Source organism: Lepidochelys kempii, chromosome 4 (genome assembly GCF_965140285.1).
Source record: "Lepidochelys kempii isolate rLepKem1 chromosome 4, rLepKem1.hap1, whole genome shotgun sequence".
Lineage (NCBI taxonomy): Eukaryota > Metazoa > Chordata > Testudines > Cheloniidae > Lepidochelys > Lepidochelys kempii.
In genome coordinates this window covers 96,046,407-96,068,547 of record NC_136383.1, presented here as the reverse complement: position 1 = coordinate 96,068,547, position 22,141 = coordinate 96,046,407, and positions in this window count along the sequence as shown.

Here is a 22,141-nt window from a genome sequence, read left to right as displayed (position 1 = left end):
GACATTAAAAGAAACTAAATAAGGAATTTTATGTGCATCATAAAGGAACAATAGCTTAACATACTCAGACATTTCAGAAGCAGTTCCAGATGTATATTCTGTTTGCACAGGATCAGTTTTGTCACATATAGATCTTGATTAACTTGTCATGTTTTAGAACAATCTGACAAGTTCATTTCACAAACAACTCAGAGTGGTTTTTGCAGCCTTGACCTGAGCAAATTGCTGGTTAACTTTTGATATACTGCCTGTTTACAGAAACCCAGACTCCAATTCAAGCAGAGCACCAAGTTACAGAACATAAAACAGAAGAAAAGGAGAATGACACTTGAGCCACATTATCAATCAGAAAAATATATTTTCATCTTTCTTGCTGTTCTTGAAAGTGGGATGTTTGTGGAATAGGACAGTTTATTTCATAGAATCATAGAATAACAGAGTTGGAAGGGACCTCTGGAGGCCATCTAGTCCAGCCCCCTGCCCAGAGCAGGACCAATCCCAACTAAATCATCTCAGCCAGGGCTTTGTCAAGCCTGACCTTAAAAACTTCTAAGGAAGGGGATTCCACCACCTCCCTAGGTAACGCATTCCAGTGTTTCACCACCCTCCTAGTGAAAAAGTTTTTCCTAATATCCAACCTAAATCCCCCCCACTGCAACTAGAGACCATTACTCCTTGTCCTGTCATCTGCTATCACTGAGAATAGTCTAGAGTCATCCTCTTGAAGGTCTGGAGCAACAGATAACGACCCTGCGTTGCATACGGGAAACTGAGGATTTCCTGGACGAAACTCAGGATAGGCTTCTAGGGGCACAAAGCTCTACAGATATAGAGCAGGTTGCACAGAGGAGCCAAGAGGCCAGTGAAGAAGCTTGGCAACATGTGACCTCCAGAAGAGGTAAGCGGAATGTCCGGGTTCCAGTAACACAGACACAGGTAACTAACCGCTTTCATGTTCTCTCCACAGGTATCGTTGCGGAGAGTGGACCAGATGATATGTCTGGGGCGAGAAAGCAGAAGGAGACTCCGCTGGTTGGAAGGCATGAGATGCGCTGTCCTGAGGTTGGGGGTTCCACGACCACCACTCCCAAGAGGAGAAGGCGGGTGGTGGTGGTCGGGGACTCTCTCCTCCGGGGGACTGAGTCATCTATCTGCCGCCCTGACCGGGAAAACCGAGAAGTCTGCTGCTTGCCAGGGGCTAAGATTCGCGATGTGACGGAGAGACTGCCGAGACTCATCAAGCCCTCGGATCGCTACCCCTTCCTGCTTCTCCACGTGGGCACCAATGATACTGCCAAGAATGACCTTGAGCGGATCACTGCGGACTACGTGGCTCTAGGAAGAAGGATAAAGGAGTTGGAGGCGCAAGTGGTGTTCTCGTCCATCCTCCCCGTGGAAGGAAAAGGCCTAGGTAGGGAGCGTCGAATCGTGGAAGTCAACGAATGGCTACGCAGGTGGTGTCGGAGAGAAGGCTTTGGTTTCTTTGACCATGGGATGGTGTTCCATGAAGGAGGAGTGCTGGGCAGAGACGGGCTCCATCTTACGAAGAGAGGGAAGAGCATCTTTGCCAGCAGGCTGGCTAACCTAGTGAGGAGGGCTTTAAACTAGGTTCACCGGGGGAAGGAGACCAAAGCCCTGAGGTAAGTGGGAAAGCGGGATACCGGGAGGAAGCACAGGCAGGAATGTCTGTGAGGGGAGGGCTCCTGCCTCATACTGGCAATGAGGGGCGATCAACAGGTTATCTCAAGTGCTTATATACAAATGCACAAAGCCTTGGAAACAAGCAGGGAGAACTGGAGGTCCTGGTGATGTCAAGGAACTATGACGTGATCGGAATAACAGAGACTTGGTGGGATAACTCACATGACTGGAGTACTGTCATGGATGGTTATAAACTGTTCAGGAAGGACAGGCAGGGCAGAAAAGGTGGGGGAGTAGCCCTGTATGTAAGGGAGCAATATGACTGCTCAGAGCTCCGGTACGAAACTGCAGAAAAACCTGAGTGTCTCTGGATTAAGTTTAGAAGTGTGTGCAACAAGAGTGATGTAGTGGTGGGAGTCTGCTATAGACCACCGGACCAGGGGGATGAGGTGGATGAGGCTTTCTTCCGGCAGCTCGCGAAAGCTACTAGATCGCATACCCTGGTTCTCATGGGTGACTTTAATTTTCCTGATATCTGCTGGGAGAGCAATACAGCGGTGCATAGACAATCCAGGAAGTTTTTGGAAAGCGTAGGGGACAATTTCCTGGCGCAAGTGCTAGAGGAGCCAACTAGGGGGGGGCGCTTTTCTTGACCTGCTGCTCACAAACCGGGTAGAATTAGTGGGGGAAGCAAAAGTGGATGGGAATCTGGGAGGCAGTGACCATGAGTTGGTTGAGTTCAGGATCCTGACGCAGGGAAGAAAGGTAAGCAGCAGGATACGGACCCTGGACTTCAGGAAAGCAGACTTCGACTCCCTCAGGGAACGGATGGCCAGGATCCCCTGGGGGACTAACTTGAAGGGGAAAGGAGTCCAGGAGAGCTGGCTGTATTTCAAGGAATCCCTGTTGAGGTTACAGGGACAAACCATCCCGATGAGTCGAAAGAATAGTAAATATGGCAGGCGACCAGCTTGGCTTAATGGTGAAATCCTAGCGGATCTTAAACATAAAAAAGAAGCTTACAAGAAGTGGAAGGTTGGACATATGACCAGGGAAGAGTATAAAAATATTGCTCGGGCATGTAGGAATGTTATCAGGAGGGCCAAATCGCACCTGGAGCTGCAGCTAGCCAGAGATGTCAAGAGTAACAAGAAGGGTTTCTTCAGGTATGTTGGCAACAAGAAGAAAGCCAAGGAATGTGTGGGCCCCTTACTGAATGAGGGAGGCAACCTAGTGACAGAGGATGTGGAAAAAGCTAATGTACTCAATGCTTTTTTTGCCTCTGTTTTCACTAACAAGGTCAGCTCCCAGACTGCTGCGCTGGGCATCACAAAATGCGGAAGAGATGGCCAGCCCTCTGTGGAGATAGAGGCGGTTAGGGACTATTTAGAAAAGCTGGACGTGCACAAGTCCATGGGGCCGGACGAGTTGCATCCGAGAGTGCTGAAGGAATTGGCGGCTGTGATTGCAGAGCCACTGGCCATTATCTTTGAAAACTCGTGGCGAACCGGGGAAGTCCCGGATGACTGGAAAAAGGCTAATGTAGTGCCAATCTTTAAAAAAGGGAAGATCCTGAGAACTACAGGCCAGTCAGCCTCACCTCAGTCCCTGGAAAAATCATGGAGCAGGTCCTCAAAGAATCAATCCTGAAGCACTTGCATGAGAGGAAAGTGATCAGGAACAGCCAGCATGGATTCACCAAGGGAAGGTCATGCCTGACTAATCTAATCGCCTTTTATGATGAGATTACTGGTTCTGTGGATGAAGGGAAAGCAGTGGATGTATTGTTTCTTGACTTTAGCAAAGCTTTTGACATGGTCTCCCATAGTATTCTTGTCAGCAAGTTAAGGAAGTATGGGCTGGATGAATGCACTATAAGGTGGGTAGAAAGCTGGCTAGATTGTCGGGCTCAACGGGTAGTGATCAATGGCTCCATGTCTAGCTGGCAGCCGGTATCAAGTGGAGTGCCCCAAGGGTCGGTCCTGGGGCCGGTTTTATTCAATATCTTCATAAATGATCTGGAGGATGGTGTGGATTGCACTCTCAGCAAATTTGCGGATGATACTAAACTGGGAGGAGTGGTAGATACGCTGGAGGGGAGGGATAGGATACAGAAGGACCTAGACCAATTGGAAGATTGGGCCAAAAGGAATCTGATGAGGTTCAATAAGGATAAGTGCAGGACCCTGCACTTAGGACGGAAGAACCCAATGCACATCTACAGACTAGGGACCGAATGGCTAGGCAGCAGTTCTGCGGAAAAGGACCTAGGGGTGACAGTGGACGAGAAGCTGGATATGAGTCAGCAGTGTGCCCTTGTTGCCAAGAAGGCCAATGGCATTTTGGGATGTATAAGTAGGGGCATAGCGAGCAGATCGAGGGACGTGATCGTTCCCCTCTATTCGACATTGGTGAGGCCTCATCTGGAGTACTGTGTCCAGTTTTGGGCCCCACACTTCAAGAAGGATGTGGATAAATTGGAGAGAGTCCAGCGAAGGGCAACAAAAATGATTAGGGGACTGGAACACATGAGTTATGAGGAGAGGCTGAGGGAGCTGGGATTGTTTAGTCTGCAGAAGAGAAGAATGAGGGGGGATTTGATAGCTGCTTTCAACTACCTGAAAGGGGGTTCCAAAGAGGATGGCTCTAGACTGTTCTCAAAGGTAGCAGATGACAGAACGAGGAGTAATGGTCTCAAGTTGCAGTGGGGGAGGTTTAGATTGGATATTAGGAAAAACTTTTTCACTAAGAGGGTGGTGAAAAACTGGAATGCGTTACCTAGGGAGGTGGTAGAATCTCCTTCCTTAGAGGTTTTTAAGGTCAGGCTTGACAAAGCCCTGGCTGGGATGATTTAACTGGGAATTGGTCCTGCTTTGAGCAGGGGGTTGGACTAGATGACCTTCTGGGGTCCCTTCCAACCCTGATATTCTATGATTCTATGATTCTTTGGATCCACCTTTCAGGTAGTTGAAAGCAGCTATCAAATCCCCCCTCATTCTTCTCTTCCGCAGACTAAACAATCCCAGTTCCCTCAGCCTCTCCTCATAACTCATGTGTTCCAGTCCCCTAATCATTTTTGTTGCCCTTCGCTGGACTCTCTCCAATTTCTCCACATCCTTCTTGTAGTGTGGGGCCCAAAACTGGACACAGTACTCCAGATGAGGCCTCACCAATGTTGAATAGAGGGGAACAATCACGTCCCTTGATCTGCTGGCAATGCCCCTACTTATACACCCCAAAATGCCATTGGCCTTCTTGGCAACAAGGGCACACACTGTTGACTCATATCCAGCTTCTCGTCCACTGTCACCCCTAGGTCCTTCTCTGCAGAACTGCTGCCTAGCCATTTGGTCCCTAGTCTGTAGCGGTGCATTGGATTCTTCCGTCCTAAGTGCAGGACTCTGCACTTGTCCTTGTTGTCATCAGATTTCTTTTGGCCCAATCCTCCAACTTGTCTAGGTCCCTCTGTATCCTATTCCTACCCTCCAGCGTATCTACCACTCCTCCCAGTTTAGTGTCATCCACAAACTTGCTGAGGGTGCAATCCACACCATCCTCCAGATCATTAATGAAGATATTGAACAAAACCAGCCCCGGGACCGACCCTTGGGGCACTCCACTTGATACTGGCTGCCAACTAAACATGGAGCCATTGATCACTACCCGTTGAGCCCGACAATCTAGCCAACTTTCTACCCACCTTGTAGTGCATCCATCCAACCCATACTTCTTTAACTTGCTGACAAGAATACTGTGGGAGACTGTGTCAAAAGCTTTGCTAAAGTCAAGGAATAACATGTCCACTGCTTTCCCTTCATCCACAGAACCAGTTCTCTCATCATAGAAGGCAATTAGATTAGTCAGGCATGACTTTCCCCTTGGTGAATCCATGCTGGCTGATCCTGACCACTTTCCTCTTGTCTAAGTGCTTCAGAATTGATTCCTTGAGGACATGCTCCATGATTTTTCCAGGGACTGAGGTGAGGCTGACCAGCCTGTAGTTCCAGGATCATCCTTCTTCCCATTTTTAAAGATGGGCACTACGTTAGCCTTTTTCCAATCTTCCGGGACTTCCCCCAATCACCATGAGTTTTCAAAGATAATGGCCAATGGCTCTGCAATCACATCTGCCAATTCCTTTAGCACTCTCGGATGCAACGCATCCGGCCCCATGGACTTGTGCACGTCCAGTTTTTCTAAATAGTCCCAAACCACTTCTTCCTTCACAGAGGGCTGGCCACCTCCTCCCCATGCTGTGCTACCCAGTGCAGTAGTTTGGGAGCTGACCTTGTTCGTGAAGACAGAGGCAAAAAAAAGCATCGAGTACGTTAGCTTTTTCCACATCCTCTGTCACTAGGTTGCCTCCCTCATTTAGTAAGGGGCCCACACTTTCCTTGGCTTTCTTCTTATTGCCAACAAACCTGAAGAAACCCTTCTTGTTACTCTTAACATCCCTCGCTAGCTGCAACTCCCGGTGTGATTTAGCTTTCCTGATTCCATTCCTAAATGCCCGAGCAATATTTATATACTCATCCCTGGTCATTTGTCCAATCTTCCACTTCTTGTAAGCCTCTTTTCTGTGTTTAAGATCAGCAAGGATTTCACTGTTAAGCCAAGCTGGTTGCCTGCCATATCTACTATTCTTTCTACACATCGGGATGGTTTGTCCCTCTAACCTCAATAAGGATTCTTTAAAATACAGCCCGCTCTCCTGGACTCCCTTCCCCCTCATGTTATTCTCCCAGGGGATCTTGCCCATCAGTTCCCTGAGAGAGTCAAAGTCTGCTTTTCTAAAGTCCAGGGTCCGTATTCTGCTGCTTTCCTTTCTTCCTTGTGTCAGGATCCTGAACTCGACCATCTCATGGTCACTGCCTCCCAGGTTCCCATCCACTTTTGCTTCCCCTACTAATTCTTCCCAGTTTGTGAGCAGCAGGTCAAGAAGAGCTCCGCCCCTAGTTGGTTCCTCCAACACTTGCACCAGGAAATTGTCCCCTACAGTTTCCAAAAACTTCCTGGATTGTCTGTGCACCGCTGTATTGCTCTCCCAGCAGATATCAGGATGATTGAAGTCGCCCATGAGAACCAGGGCGTGCGATCTAGTAGCTTCTGCGACTTGCCGGAAGAAAGCCTCATCCACCTCGTCCCCCTGGTCCAGTGGTCTATAGCAGACTCTCACCACGACATCATCCTTGTTGCTCAGGCTATTTGGGTCACAGGTGCATGTTTCGACATGATGAAGGAAGCGGAAATGTCATGCTCACTACCTCTAGCAAGTGAAGTACTTATTAAGATTAAACTTAATAATTTTACTAATAAAGCACACGTCTAAAAACCCAAATTTGATGTTTATGCATCAATTCTACTAACAGTAATGGGTCTGTAATCTTTCCCCTCCCTTCCTTTGTGTCTATGTTTTTAAAATCATGTTGTTTTGCCATTCTAAGGCTATAGTCGAGAGCGCACAATGAGAGGATCAACTCTAATTGGGAAACAGCTTATCACAAACATTGGCAAAACATGTAAAGGAGAAATGTATGTGCAACAATCACTACTGCCATCTAGTGGTGAAACTGTAACCTAACATTTTAAACATTCCAAATTACCTGTTCCGAACGTTCAACTAACTCCCCCAAATAGCTGAGTCTCAGAAACTGAGGGAAAGATTTAAACATCTAATTTCAGCTACAATGAGACAAGAATTATCTTTGTTTTTGCTTCTCTGCTGACACGTGCACATGTAACCCTCTTGCTGTTACACTGACATCTGTATTTTAAAACTGTAAATCAAATACCCTTTCACAAAGTAAAGATATTAGACAACAGGCCCGCTGATGGGATAGGGGTTCAAGAGGGCAATTGTCCAGGGGTCTGGGCAATTTAAAAGGGCTCAGGGGCCCCCGGCCGCCACCAGCCCAAGTGGGGCTAAGGCAGTCTTCCTGCCCGCCCTCCCTCTGTGCCGCTCCTGGAAGCGGCCAGCACCTCCCTGTGGCCTCTGGGGAGGGGGGGTCTCTGTGCACTGCCCCCACCCCGAGTGCCAACTCTGCAGCTCCCATTGGCTGGGAACTGTAGCCAATGGGAGCTGCGGGGGCAGTGCCTGCAGGCAGCAGTGTGTGGAGACCCCCTGGGCCACCTGCGCAGGAGCCGCTGCCAGAGGGGCGTGCCAGTCGCTTTCAGGAGCTCCAGGAGGCAAGCGCTGACACCGGCATCCTCTCCTGCACCCCGACCCCCTGCCCCAGCCCAGAGCCTGCACCCCAAACTCCCTTCCAGACCTCGCACCCCCTCCTGCACCCCAAACTCCCTCAGAGAACCCCCACCCCCTCCCGCACCCAAACTCCCTCCCAGGGCCTTCACCCCCCACCCCCTTCTGCAACCAAACTCCCTTTCGGAGCCTGCACCCTGCACCCCAACCCTCTGCCCCAGACTGGTGAAAGTGAGTGAGGATGGGGAAGTGAGTGACGGAGGGAGGGGGGAAATGGAGTGAGCAGGGGTGGGGCCTCAGAAGGGGCATGGTCTCAGTGAAGGGGCGGGTCAGGTGGTGGGGCAAGAGTCTTGGGTTTGCACGATCAGATAGTTGGCAACCCTTCTGGCCCTGTGGGAAAAGTGCGCCCAGCTGTGCAGCTGGCAGTTCAGTGGGCACCAGCCAGCGCACGCGCAAAACCGCATCCGCGGCTCGTGCGTTCATGGGGTCCATTGATTGTTCTGCCCTGGGGCTCAGAATTGCTGTCGGCAGGCCTGTCAGACAATACCCAGAGGTTAGGAACAACGTTTCAGCTGACTGCGTTTTCTCCTGACCACAAGTCATTTGCAGGCAGATTTTGGATCAGGCATCTGTCTGTTCCCTGGAGCAGCAAGCAGTGCAGAGAGGTTGCTCCCAAGCTCCTTCCTCTGCTTATTCCCAGCACTCTAGAGTAGTGCAGACTTTAGGATCTGCCATGGCTTTGGTAGTGTCTGGGGTCTTTCAGGAACCTGCAAAGGAGCCTCTGCTTCCAGGGCCCCACAAGTCTGGGCTATGTACGGCATTGCAGATGGTAGAATATGGCCTGCTAAATGTAAGATTGTTTAACTTCAGCTTTCTTTAGTATGACAAGTTATTGTGATATTTGTAGATAAATGTTAGGATTATATCTGATCACTTGATTGGAAAATTAAGGGCAGGTGATTATAAGAAGTTGAGGGGGCAGGGTAGGTGGCTTTCAGGCATGAAAACACCTTCTCTCATAACATGGGGAGGGGGAAGGGAGGGCAATCTGGATGATTAATAGAGCTGTTACACAAAAAGAAAAGGAGGACTTGTGGAACCTTAGAGACTCACAGCTTTATTTGAGCATAAGCTTTCATGAGCTTTCGGATGGGATGCATCCGATGAAGTGAGCTGTAGCTCACGAAAGCTTATGCTCAAACCAATTTGTTAGTCTCTAAGGTGCCACAAGTCCTCCTTTTCTTTTTGCGGATACAGACTAACAGGGCTGCTACTCTGAAACCAGAGCTATTACTGAGCCTGCATTTCACCAAAGTGAGAAAGAGTGGATATGCAGCCCAGAATACTTGAAGGACTGGTCTGAGGGGGAAGGGAAATATCTTCCCCTAAAAAGGTATCTGCAGGCAAAGAGGGCCTTTATAAATATGCTAATAGATCACCTGAATGACACTAGGATAGCAGATTTCAGAGTAGCAGAAAGTCAGTAGCATGTTAGTCTGTATCCGCAAAAAGAAAAGGAGGACTTGTGGCACCTTAGAGACCAACATATTTATTTGAGCATAAGCTTTCGTGAGCTACCGCTCACTTCATTGGATGCATGCAGTGGAAAATACAATGGGGAGATTTATATATACACAGAGAACATGAAACAATGGGTGTTACCATACAGACTGTATCAAGGTGGCCATTTTCAGCAGTTGACAAAAACATCTGAGTGCAAGGCACTGAATTTAATCATATAGGATAGCAGAATGAGTGGGCTGCTTAAGACGACTGTATCATAACAAAGAAGATTTGGATGCTGGGATCCCCAGGGGAGGGAGTGGTCTGCTCTTGGGAAGATGTAAGCTGGCAGTTTGTTTTTCTGTAACTGCAGCTAGAAACACCTTACCTAGTTTAACCTTTGTGAAGTAGAAAGCTAGGCAGGTTAAGAAAACTGTTCATTTTGTTTAAAATCCTGTGTGTTGCTTGTTAATAAATCTCGCTGAATAGAATCTGGCTTTTGAGCAGGATGGTCCCACGGTTCCAGCCCTTTTAGAAGAGGCTATAGGAAAGAGTTCTGAAGCCAAGACACTTTGCACTCACCTTGATGAAAGGGCACGGACAGCCAGATTCAACTCTGGTAACATGTTTTGCAAAAGGTTAACATTAAGGATAGATACTGAAAGACTAAACAGGGCACTGAGCTGGAGGTGGATCCATTGGTGACACTACGGCCTGGCCTGCACACAGATTTGGTAGCACTATATTTTGGTCAGGGGTGTGATTATTTTTTTTTAAACTGAGGCAGTTATACCAATGCAATCTCTAGCATGGACACAAAAAGAAAAGGAGTACTTGTGGCATCTTAGAGACTAACAAATTTGTATATAAATCTCCCCACTGTGTTTTCCACTGAATGCATCCGATGAAGTGAGCTGCAGCTCACGAAAGCTTATGCTCAAATAAATTTGTTGGTCTAAGGTGCCACAAGCACTCCTCTTTTTGCGAATACAGACTAACACGGCTGCTACTCTGAAACCTAGCATATGCACAGTTACGCATTTATAAGTGTGATTTTACCAGTATAGCATATTTCCCTTACCATATATGTCTGTCTACACTAGAGTGGGTTGTACTGCTTTAATTATACTTGTATAGTTAAGTGGTACATCTTTTGTGTTTAGACAAATCCAAGGGCATGTGTATACTACAGCTGCTGTAAGACACAGCTACACCACTGTAGTGCTGTGTAGTGGATGCTTTCTACAAATGGACAGAAGGAGTGTGGCTGTCAATATAGTTAATCTCTCTCTGCAAGAGGCAGTAGCTAGGTTGATGGAAGAATTCTTGTGTCAGCCTAGCCACATCTACACTGGGGGGTTAGGTCAACTTAACTACAGTGCTCAGGGCAGAGCCAGCGTTAGGCATAAGCAGATGAAGCAGTGGCTTAGGGTCCCAAGCAGCTCAAGGGGGCCCCTATTTGCTTTTTTAGAATGTGATGTGTGGGCGGGGGGGGGTCCCAAAAATATTCCTGTTCAGGGCCCTCAAATGGGCTAGCACCACCTCTGGCTCAGGGAGTAAACTTTGTCACAGCCCTGAGATACATCAATAGGGAAATCTAATTTTTAAGTAGAGACCAGGCCTTAGTTTCCAGTTAACAGTCTAATGGATCTTATTTAAAGCTTCTGGAAGACAGAGTTCTCATGAGTAGGGCCATACCAAATTCATGGCCATGAAAAACATGTCACGGACCGTGAAAGCTGGTCTCCCCCCATGAAATCTGGTCTTTTCAGTGCTTTTACCCTATACAATACAGATTTCATGGGCGGAGACCAGTGTTCCTCAAATTGGGGGTCTTGACCCAAAAGGGAATTACAGAGGGGTTGCAAGATGATTTTAGAGGGGTCACGGTATCACCACCTTACTTCGGCGCTGACATCAGAGCTGGGCGGCCGGAGAGTAGCGGCTGTTGGCCAGGTACCCAGCTCTGAAGGCAGCGCCCTGCCAGCAGCAGCACAAAAGTAAGGGCAGCAGTACCACAGCCCCCCCCTACAATAACCTTGTGACCCCCCTCAACTCCTTTTTGGGTCAGGACCCCTACAATTACAACACTGTGAAATTTCAGATTTCAATAGCTGAAATAATTCAATTTATGATTTTTAAAATCCTATGACCGTGAAATTGACCAAAATGGACCGTGAATTTGGTCAGGCCCTACTCATGAGACTTAGGCCAGGTCTACATTACAAGGTTTTGTTGGCATAGTTATGTCAGTCAGGTCAAAAAACAAACAAAAGACCCCACAGTACCAAGCTGACATAGCTATGCCTGCAAAGCCCTCAATGTGTAAATGCAGCTATGCTGAGAGAAGAGTACTTTTGCCAACAAAAGTAATATCTGGGAGGTGATATTACTATGCTGGCCGAAAACCCTTCTGTCAACATAAGCTGCATTTACATTAGGGGCTCTGCCAGCACAGCTACACTTGCAACATATTTGTAGTGCAGACAGGACCTTCTTCATACAGCATATTATCCCTAAACTAGGTGGCAAAGGTCCCCCCACTCCTTCATGTAGCAGAGCTGCACTGAATTCTATAGCAAAGTTAATTGATTACAACATTCAACAACCTTCATGACACTGAAATAATTTTAAAAATGCACCATGAAATGAAGTTAGATGCAACACATACTAATGTTCTATGAAGCAGAACAATAAAACCCCTGCAGGGATTAGGAGTTCAGTGAAGAGGAGCCTTTTTGGACTTGTTTTCAGATAGAGGAGCAGGAAGAATACAGTACCATGAGGGGTCATAGCCCTGTCTTGAGGGGAGCAGGAGGAAGTTTATAAGAGAGGTCTGTCTTATCCAGGGCTAAGAAGTAAAGTTCTCCAAGCCCATGTCCACTCCTGCAGTTTAGGTGCTGTGCAGCAATGGGTGGGAGCTGCTATGCATTTCTCCTAAGCCTAGCTCTGGAGTACATCCCGTTCACTGTACAGGGCTAATTTTTTCACATTCATCAAGTATACAAGTGCATCAAGTGGCAAGGAAATCTGGCCAGAGACTACTTTTTAAAAAAAAAAAAAAAAAGTCAGAAAAATAAAAGGTCTGCAACCACAACTAACTTTTGTTAATTAGGCTTCTTAATATTTCCTCTAGGTCTCCAGGACATTCTGGGTGTGATAATTATTGAGACATTTCAGAATTCAGCTGCTTGCATTTGTGACCTAGTTGTAGGCATTTGAAATATCCACATCTTATGAATACATAATAATTTTTAAAAAATTGATTTCACAAGTGTATTTCATTACATTAACTTGACAACACAGCACAGTGTGACAAAATAAACTACAATCTTTTTAAATATTTTTTTTGAAGCAAGTAGCTCCACAGTGCATGCCAGGTCCCTAGGACTGACATCATATGCTAACTTTGAGTTTTCCCTAGTACTGATGCCCCTCTGAGAGAGAAAGCCCGAACCCGATGAAATGATGCAGCAGTGAGACATCCCATTAAGACTAACCAGGTGAGGCTTATATCCTTCGCTTAGCATTTAGAAAAGAGCAGCAAGCACCATACCAGACACACAGAAAATGCCAGACTGCGGATGTAACAGGAAACAAAAGCTGTCGTGCTCTGAAGACACAAGGGCCACACTGCAACAGACATGTTCTCCTCCTCAAGCAACACTGGTGAACTGAATAGAAGATTTCAGCAAAGTGAAGACATTGATCAACCTGATCCTCACAAACTCTTCATGATAACAAAACAAGTACATACAGAATAAGAATACTGAAAAGAGTTGGGCAATTTAGAATTACAGTTCCCACAGCAACCCACTCTACATTTGTTAGAGATAAAGATATATACAGATACAGTGCAATGAGGCAAATTTTGAGCCAACAAGTCCCACATCTTTATCCTTTTAATATGAGATTACTTGGCTCCTATATGGGCATGGGTTTCATGTCTTGGTCAGACTTTACTAGATGTGGGCTATCGATCATACTTACATGGCCCCTGGTATGTAGTATCTGAGCACCTCACAAGCTTTAGTGTATTTGCCCTCACCACGCCTCTGAGAGGTACTATTATCCAAATATTATAGAGGGTACATGAGGCACAGAGACACTAAGTGACTTGTCCAATGTCACACATGAAGTCTATGGCAAAGCAAGGAATTTACATCTTTTGTAAAGGGAAATCTTCTTATATAGGCACCTACTATCCCCCCCTGATTTTTTACACTTGCTATCTGGTCACCCTACTGTAACCAGACTAGCAGGACCCATCTCGGTACCCTCGCCTGGTCTGGCCAGCTCCTGGGCTCAGTCCCCTGGGCTCAGCCTGCCCACACTGACCTTTTCATGGTCCTGCTGCTACTCTATCCAGCCAGCCAGCCAGCCAGCACCTGGTCTTTGGCAGCCTACCCTGGACTCAGCTCTGCCTGGTGAGCTCTCTACAGTGAGCTGTCTGTGGCCTGCTGATCATCTAGCCAACCAGGCACCTGATCCTCACTCATCAAGCTCCACACAGCAACTAAAGGTTCTGCTCGGCTGCTTGCCTTTTATCTAGCCCTTCTGGCCCCATATTGGTCACTCCAGCAGCTCCTCTGATTGGCCTCTCTTCTGCAGCCACTCTAGGTGGCCTGGAGGACTTCTCTCTGCTCTGTTCTGGGACAGGGTGATGCAGGGCCCTCCAGCAAGGGATCTCCAGACCTAGTCCACCCTGACACACGGAAGATCAACAAACATGCAGACAAGGGTGATCCAATGGATATAGTGTACTTGGACTTTCAGAAAGCCTCTGTCAAGGTCCCTCATCAAAGGCTCTTAAGCAAAGTAAACTGTGATGGAATAAGAGAGAAGGTCCTCTCGTGGATAAGTAACTGGTTAAAGATAGGAAACAAAGAGTAGGAATAAAGGGTTAGTTTTCACAGTGGAGAGAGGTAGACAGCTGGGTGCTCCAAGGATCTGTATTGGGACCAGTGCTATTCAACATATTCATGAATGATAGGGGAAAAGGGGTAAACAGTGAGGTGGCAAAGTTTGTATATGATAAAAGATAGTTAAGCCCAAAGCAGATTGTGAAGCGTTATAGGGATCTCACAAAACAGGGCAACTGGACAACAAAATGGCAGATGAAATTCAACGTTGATAAATGCAAAGTAATTCACATTGGAAAAATATCCCAACTGTACATACACAATGATGATGTCTATGTTATCTGTTACCACTCAAGAAATATCTTGGCACAATTATGGCTAGTTCTCTGAAAATATCTGTTCAATGAGCAGCAGCAGTAAAAAAAAAAAAAGCTACCAATGTTAGGAACCATAAGGAAAGGGATAGATAATAAAATAGAAAATATAATTCTACTGTATAAATCTATGGTATGTCCACCTTCAATAATGTGTGCAGTTCTGATCACCCCATCTCAAACAGAGATACATTAGAACTGGAAAAAGTTCACAGAAGAGCAACAAAAATGATTAGGGGTATGGAACAGCTTCTATATGAGGAGAGATTAAAAAGACTAGCACTGTTCAGCTTGGAAAAGCAACTATGGGGAATAAGATACAAGTCTATAAAATCATGAATAATGTGGAGAAGTAAATAAGGACGTGTTATTTACCCCTTCACATAACACAGGAATCAGGGGTCACCCAATGAAATTAATAGGCAGCAGGTTCAAAACAAAACGAAAGGAAGTACTGTTCTTCTTCTACTGTCAAAGTCAGATTCAGGACTTACATAATTTGTCAGACCTCTCTGTTTATTAGCAAAGCGCTTTGCTAATGCGCCCAGATGTGAGCCCCTCTCTGAGGCTCAAGATAACTTATTTATACAGCTAAGCCAAAGCCAATTTAACATAAGACACAAAAGAAAGCAGAAACTGACAAATATACATACATATCTTATTTGCATACTAACATTTACCAATCTCCTAGCTCAGTAGGAGCTCTAAGTTAATTAGTTTGAGGACCCATTGTCTCACACTCCTTAATGTTTCTCTTCCTGACAACTATATTTCAACAAACCCTTCAAGTAGCATTTCTTTAATGAATTATAATTTCAATATAATTCATTCTACTTTCACAATCCCTCCTTTTGGTCAAGCTACGCAATGATCAACAATGACTGGGTTCCACATATCAATCGTTCTTTATCTCTTTGTTCATCAGTGATATTTAAAATCATCAAATTAGCACTCTGGTTTGGGGTAGCTATCTGTGTAGCATGCCTGACACAATTTTGGATACAACTGGAAAGTAACTGAAAACATACAAAAATTATTACTATTCCAAACAGGAGAGTTAGGGCTCCCTGAAACAACCAGTTTCCTATGCCAGAGAAATTGAAAAGGTTACTTAGCCACTTCCATAAAGAACTTGGCTCTTCGTGGGGAAGATATGCGATTTGTTCTAAGTGGCTAGCACGATCTATTACCTCATTGGTGTTGTCTGGTATATACACACAGCAGTCTTTTCCAATGAGAGCACAAGTCCCTCCTTTTGCTGCCAGCACTATGTCCAATGCCTGACGGTTTTGGAGGGCCATCTGTCGGATTGCCCCTGTTTCTTTGGCCAGGGCTCTTAAACTTTCTCCAGTTTCATTTGCCATTATTTCAACTACTGCTTGTGACCTTAGGAGCCTTTTTGCATGGTGTATTACTCCCACTAATGGTATTAAGGAACCGCCAGTGGCCGCTTCCCAGGTTAAGGGGCTTATGTTATTTACATACCATTGGGCATCTGTTAAGTCCCTTCTTTTTCGCCTGAAATTGTGGAGGCGTTCTCGAGGGAAGGTTCCCAGCACTCAGAATTGTGGGAAGGGTCAGGGGGGATAACAGATTCCTGACCAATTAGCTGGTAGTGCGGTATAAGCTCTGGTCCCACACACCCAGTGATGGCCTATTAAGGCCAGGAAGGGTCGGTTGCACCCATTTGTCATATAGGTGTTTGCAAAGGAGGAGTAGTATCCCCCAAAGGGTACAGGGTAATTCTCCTTACAAGGAGTGGTGTTATTTGCATGACATTGAAAGTTTGTATTGTTTTCACTAAGGTTACTATAGGGGGAACATGAGATTGATTTCTCTGTTTGATCCCAGGTTGAGAAAAAACTCATATCTCCGTACCCGGCCTGCCACTTTTTAGTTTTGTTTGAATAATCCCATACACCATTGGCCACAATATGCTGAAGGCAACGGCTTTTCCCCAGATCCAGCCCTGTCCCATTACACACCCAACACCAATGACCTTTTCCCTCCACCACACTTATCCATTTAGATAAATTTATTCCCACCGCTTCCCAAGTGTCATTGCTGTTCCATAGTTTGTTAAACAGACGAGGCCCTCCAGTGAGGTCTGGGGACTTGAGTGGGACAGCCAGGACAGGAACACCAGTTTGAGAGTGGGCTGGGATGTGGCTGCAGACTCAGCAATTAGAAATATTAAGGGTCTGAGCTACCCACACCTGCTGCTGGATAAAAGAATTGTCATCGTGGTCTCCCCAGACCGTAAGATACCAGCAGCTGTGGAACAGGCAGAGGCGCATGTTGGAGGCAAGGCTCTTCTGGTTCTGACAACCTTAACTGAGGGAACCGCAAGCACGGTTTTATGCCCACCAGGCAGTAGGCGCTAGGCTCGCTACTGCCTTTTTTTTGTGTGTGTGTTCGTCGTCTGCTTCTGGCAACCCTTACGAGAGCATAGATTGTAAGGTATTGCAGACTGTTCCTCTACGTCTTCTTCTGGAGTCAAAATTGACTCTGCGTTGTCCTGAGGTGATGATTGGTTCTCTGGGGATGGTGCCTTCTTACACTGTGAAGCATGTATCCACGCTGCAATGCCAGATAGTTTAACAGCCATCTGTGTAGTAAGCAGTACCTGATGAGGACCCTTCCACCGGGGCTCCAAGGCGTGCTTTTGATGATGGCACCGTACGTAGACCCAATCACCTGGCTCAAGGTTGTGACAAGCATCGGAGGTGGGTTCCATGGGCCAGGCGACTCGAACCTATGAATGGAAGTGACTTACAGCTTGCATTAGTCCCTTGCAATACTGAAGAAGCACACTGTGAGTCAAGTTCAAATCTGGAACGGGAGTAATTGTAGTCATAGCTCACATAGGGCGTCCCATAACAATTTCAAAGGGACTTAATTTATGTCTTTGGGATGGAGTGGATCTCCTGTCCATAAGGGCTACTGGCCAGCTTAATCCTGTAGAGTCACAAATTTTAGCAAGCTTATTCTTCAGTACACCATTTTGTCTTTCAACTGCACCTGCACTCTGTGGGTGGTAGGGACAGTGCAACAGGTGTTTGATTTGCAATATACAGTCCAGGTGTTGAACAAGTTGTCCAGTAAAATGTGTACCCCGATCACTGGACAGAGTAGCAGGAATTCCCTTGGCAGGCATAATATGATTTAACAAACATTTGGCAACAGACAGCGAGTCAGCCTTGCGACAAGGAAAGGCTTCAATCCAACCGGAGAATAAACATACCATAACCAATATAAATTCATATCGTTGACACTTAGGCATTTGTGCAAGAACAGTGCTTGAGGCAGGCCCCGGAACCCCTGGGCCACTTTTACAGGTTTACCAATATTATGGCTTTGGCAAATGGTACAGGCTGCACAGTGGCGGGCTGCAAAAGAGCTAAAATGGGGGGGCCCACCATCCTGTCTTTGTTACAGCAGAGACCATCCCCTCCTTTCCGACATGTGAAACACCGTGTAGCAGGGCGGCCAGAAACGGGTAGAGTGAAAAGGGGGCTACAAAGGCGCCAGTAGGCGAGCGCCAAAAGTAATCGGGATGTAGAGAGCAACCTTGAGCAACCCAGGATTCTCTCTCGGTTTCTGGGGCAGAGTCTTGGAGCAGGGTGAGGTCAGTGAGGGACCAGGAGGGTAAGAGGAGAGCGGAGAACAAGGGAATCAGACATTTCGACTAGGCACGCTGCAGCAGCCACAGCACGCAGGCAGGGGGGTAAGCCTTGGGCAACAGGGTCTAAAGTGGCAGAGAAATAAGCCACTGGGTGGTTCTTTTCTCCGTGCATCTGAGTGAGAACTCCAAGTGCACACACAGATTGTTCGTGGCAGAAAAGGGTAAAAGGCTTAGAATAGTCAGGCAGCCCTAAGGCAGGGGCAGAAGCCAAACCCTGTTTGAGGGAAACAAAGGCAGAACTGGCCTCAGGGGGCCACGGCATGGGGTCAGGCACAGAGAATCAAGTGAGTTCCTGGAGAGGTTTTGCAAGGGAGGCATATTGGGGAATCCACTGTCTGCAAAATCCAGCCATGCCGAAAAACTTCCGGACCTGGCGTGGGGAGCGAGGTCGGGGAAAGCGAAGGATAGCTTGGACGCGGGTGGGAGAAAGTGCATGGGAATCCTGGGAGAGGAGAAAGCCAAGGTATGTGACAGAAGCTTGACAGAGTTGTAGTTTAGAGCGAGAAGCTTTGTGACCCTTATTTGCGAGGGCAGTAAGGAGCACTAAAGAGTCAATTTCAGAGGCAGACAATGAAGGGGAACAGAGGAGTAGATCATCTACATATTGGACTAGTGTGGACCTGGACGGGAAAACAAGGTCAGCAAGGTCTCGGGCTAATGCTTGGGAAAAATATGATGGGCTTTCAGTATACCCCTGGGGCAGTGTGGTCCATGTGTACTGTTGCCCCTTATAAGAAAAAGCAAACAGGAACTGGGAGTCAGGGTGAACCGGGACAGAAAAGAAAGCAGAGCACAAATCAACAACAGTAAAATGAGTTGCATCTGGTGGGATAGAAGTCAGAATCTTTGAGAGAGGCAAGTTTTGATTCTGTCCACCTATGATTTGCCTCTTCCCACCACTGCATGAAACAATCAACCTCTCCTTTTGCCAATTTAGTTTTAGGTTGGCCGAGTTTGTCTTTTAAGACATCCACTCAGTCTTTGTCCCAAGATCCTAACAGTGGCCACTGAATTTTGGGATTCTCCTGAGTTAGCCTTTTGCATTCCCATACACATCTTCCCCCCCCCCCCGCTTCCCCCCAAGGTCAGCCTTTTGAAGCCATCCCCCACCCATGTCATGAGGTTTTCTGTTCATTAAAACACAACAATGCTAGCAACAAGACAAACACCACAAAACATAGATCCATGGTATTCTGAGTTATTCTTCCGCTGGCACCAGCTTGCTTGTAGAGTCTAAAAACAGAAGAAACAATTTCCACCCCCCTGGTGGGGATAGATTATTGCTTAATAATAATACCACTTTCCTTTACAAATTTCCTTGCTAATTGCAGGAAAAACAGAAGAATTACCTCCAGGCTGTACTTATTTTGTCCTATAGTCAGGCTGTTCTATAGTCAGGCTAGTGAATTACCCCACTCACTGGTCATTTATGAAATTCATGAGGTGGTGTACCTCAGTTTCCCCTCTTGTGCAACAGACCATGTTTGCAATACTTTCTCTGCTGTACCAAGCTTTAAGTTTATTCTCAGGTAATAGCTCAGACACAGCTTCAGATTTTAGCACTGTACACATCCTGGGAAAATGCACATTCCTTCCATATAGTTTAACCTCCATAACATTATATTAGCCATATTAATTTTACACAAGGTGTAACTGCCTCCCATGCCCACAGAGTTTTCATGCACATCCACCAAAGCAACAATCTGATCCCACAGAGCCACCCCAAGGCTCAGTGTTCCCATCATTCCTCCCCTTTTTCTTTTTTTTTTTTTTTTTTACCTGTGCACACACAAAATTCTCTTTTGCCTAACATTTCTTGCACTGTGATTACTCTTTTTTACACAACTGTACCCCGATTACACTTCCATCTTGTACAACTAGACACAACCAGGAGCAGCCAAGTTAAGTTCCAATAGAAACCCCTTACATCCTTTAGTGATTTTGATTACATTACCCAATAGTCAAATAATTTTGATCAGATTTTCTCTCTGCCTGCAGCAGTCCCTTATAGACCATTTCTGTGGGAAAAGGGCCTATTTTCCCTCAGAATAGCTGTAAAGGCTTCTGGGGACAGAAGCGTAGTGGTGGTAGTAGCCACTCTACCTGACCCCCTTAGCCTAGACCATTTTCCCAGAAAATTACAAGAGTCCGGACTCTTCCTAAAATACACAAACTGAGCCGGCGTTCCTTTCGGGAACTGTCCCGACTTAGACGTCTGGTTACCCACACAGGAGGACTTTACACACCAATCACACAAGAAGGAAAGTCGGGTTCGTCAGAGCCATGCCCGGTGCAACACACAAAAGGAGCCCACAGGCTACTGCCTCAATCGCCCTTGCTTTCACACCAAGGGTTTTACCCAAGGCGCGGTGTGGCTGCGATTGTGCAGATTTCACTCACTCAGACCGTGGGGACAGGAACTCTTTGGTCAGCCGATCCCCGGATGGAGACGGCGCCCAGACTCCAACTCACCACAGGGAGGACGGATAGACACAGAGACAAGACAATCCGGACAAAACACAGAAATAATTACCTGACCAGATTCCTGATGTCAGATCCCGGGATCCCTACCAGAACAGAGTGGGAACCAACAGGTTCGATGGTGTAAACTTCACTGTGGTCATGCACCCTTCCGTTCTGGTGGAGGACCGCTCGGGCCAAATGCCCAGGTGCCAGCTTGCCACGGCCGTCCTAAGAACAGTCAGGAGTCACACAGCCCCAGAGAAGACGGTTGCCATCTCGGTGGAACCTCCAAATTGTCAAAGTCAGATTCAGGACTCACATAATTTGTCAGACCACTCTGTTTATTAGCAAAGCGCTTTGCTAATGCACCCAGATGTGAGCCCCTCTCTGAGGCTCAAGATAACTTATTTACACAGCTAAGCCAAAGCCAATTTAACATAAGACACAAAAGAAAGCAGAAACTGACAAATATACATACATATCTTATTTGCATACTAACGTTTACCAATCTCCTAGCTCAGTAGGAGCTCTAAGTTAATTAGTTTGAGGACCCATTGTCTCACACTCCTTAATGTTTCTCTTCCTGACAATTATATTTCAACAAACCCTTCAAGTAGCATTTCTTTAATGAATTATAATTTCAATATAATTCATTCTACTTTCACAATACAAAGCCTAGTCAACCTGTGGAACTCATTGCCAGGGGATGTTGTGAAGGTCAAAAGTAAAACTAGGTTAAAAAAAAAGTTAGTTAAGTTCATGGAGGATAGGTCCATCAATGGTTGTTAGCCAAGACGGTCAGGGACGCAACCTTGAGCTCTGGGTGTCCCTAAATCCCTGACTGTCAGAAGCTTGGACTGGATGACGAGGGATGGATCACTGAAAAAATCATTACCTCTGAAACATCTGGCAATGGCCACTAACAGAAGACAGGATACTGGGCTAGATGGACTACAGGTCTGACCCAATATGGCCATTCTTATGTCACATATCTAGATGTAGTGATCTCTCAGGTAACTAGGACCCAAAGAATTTAGGGTTTCATAGATCCCAATCAACATTAACTTCCTTCAGAAACTATTCAACAACTAGTGCAGAACATGTATAATTGTGAAATATTCTTTAAGCATAAAGCACAATTTAGTAAGCAGGCAGCCACATCCTACACTTCAGTTTCTGGGTGGTTCCAAGGTGAAACCCCTACTACAGAAGTAGTTTAATATCTGCAAGAATAACTCTAGCAGGCTGTGCATCAGCAATTAAAAGTTCTACTCTTCTTGCCAGGAGCAACGGAAAAAGAGGAGTCTGGATCTACAGAAAAAATTGGAGATCTAAAACAAACTCCACATTGAAAGTCTACATAACAAACAGCAAGCTCACTCCAACAACAGACTGAGTGAGGGCTGATATCCTC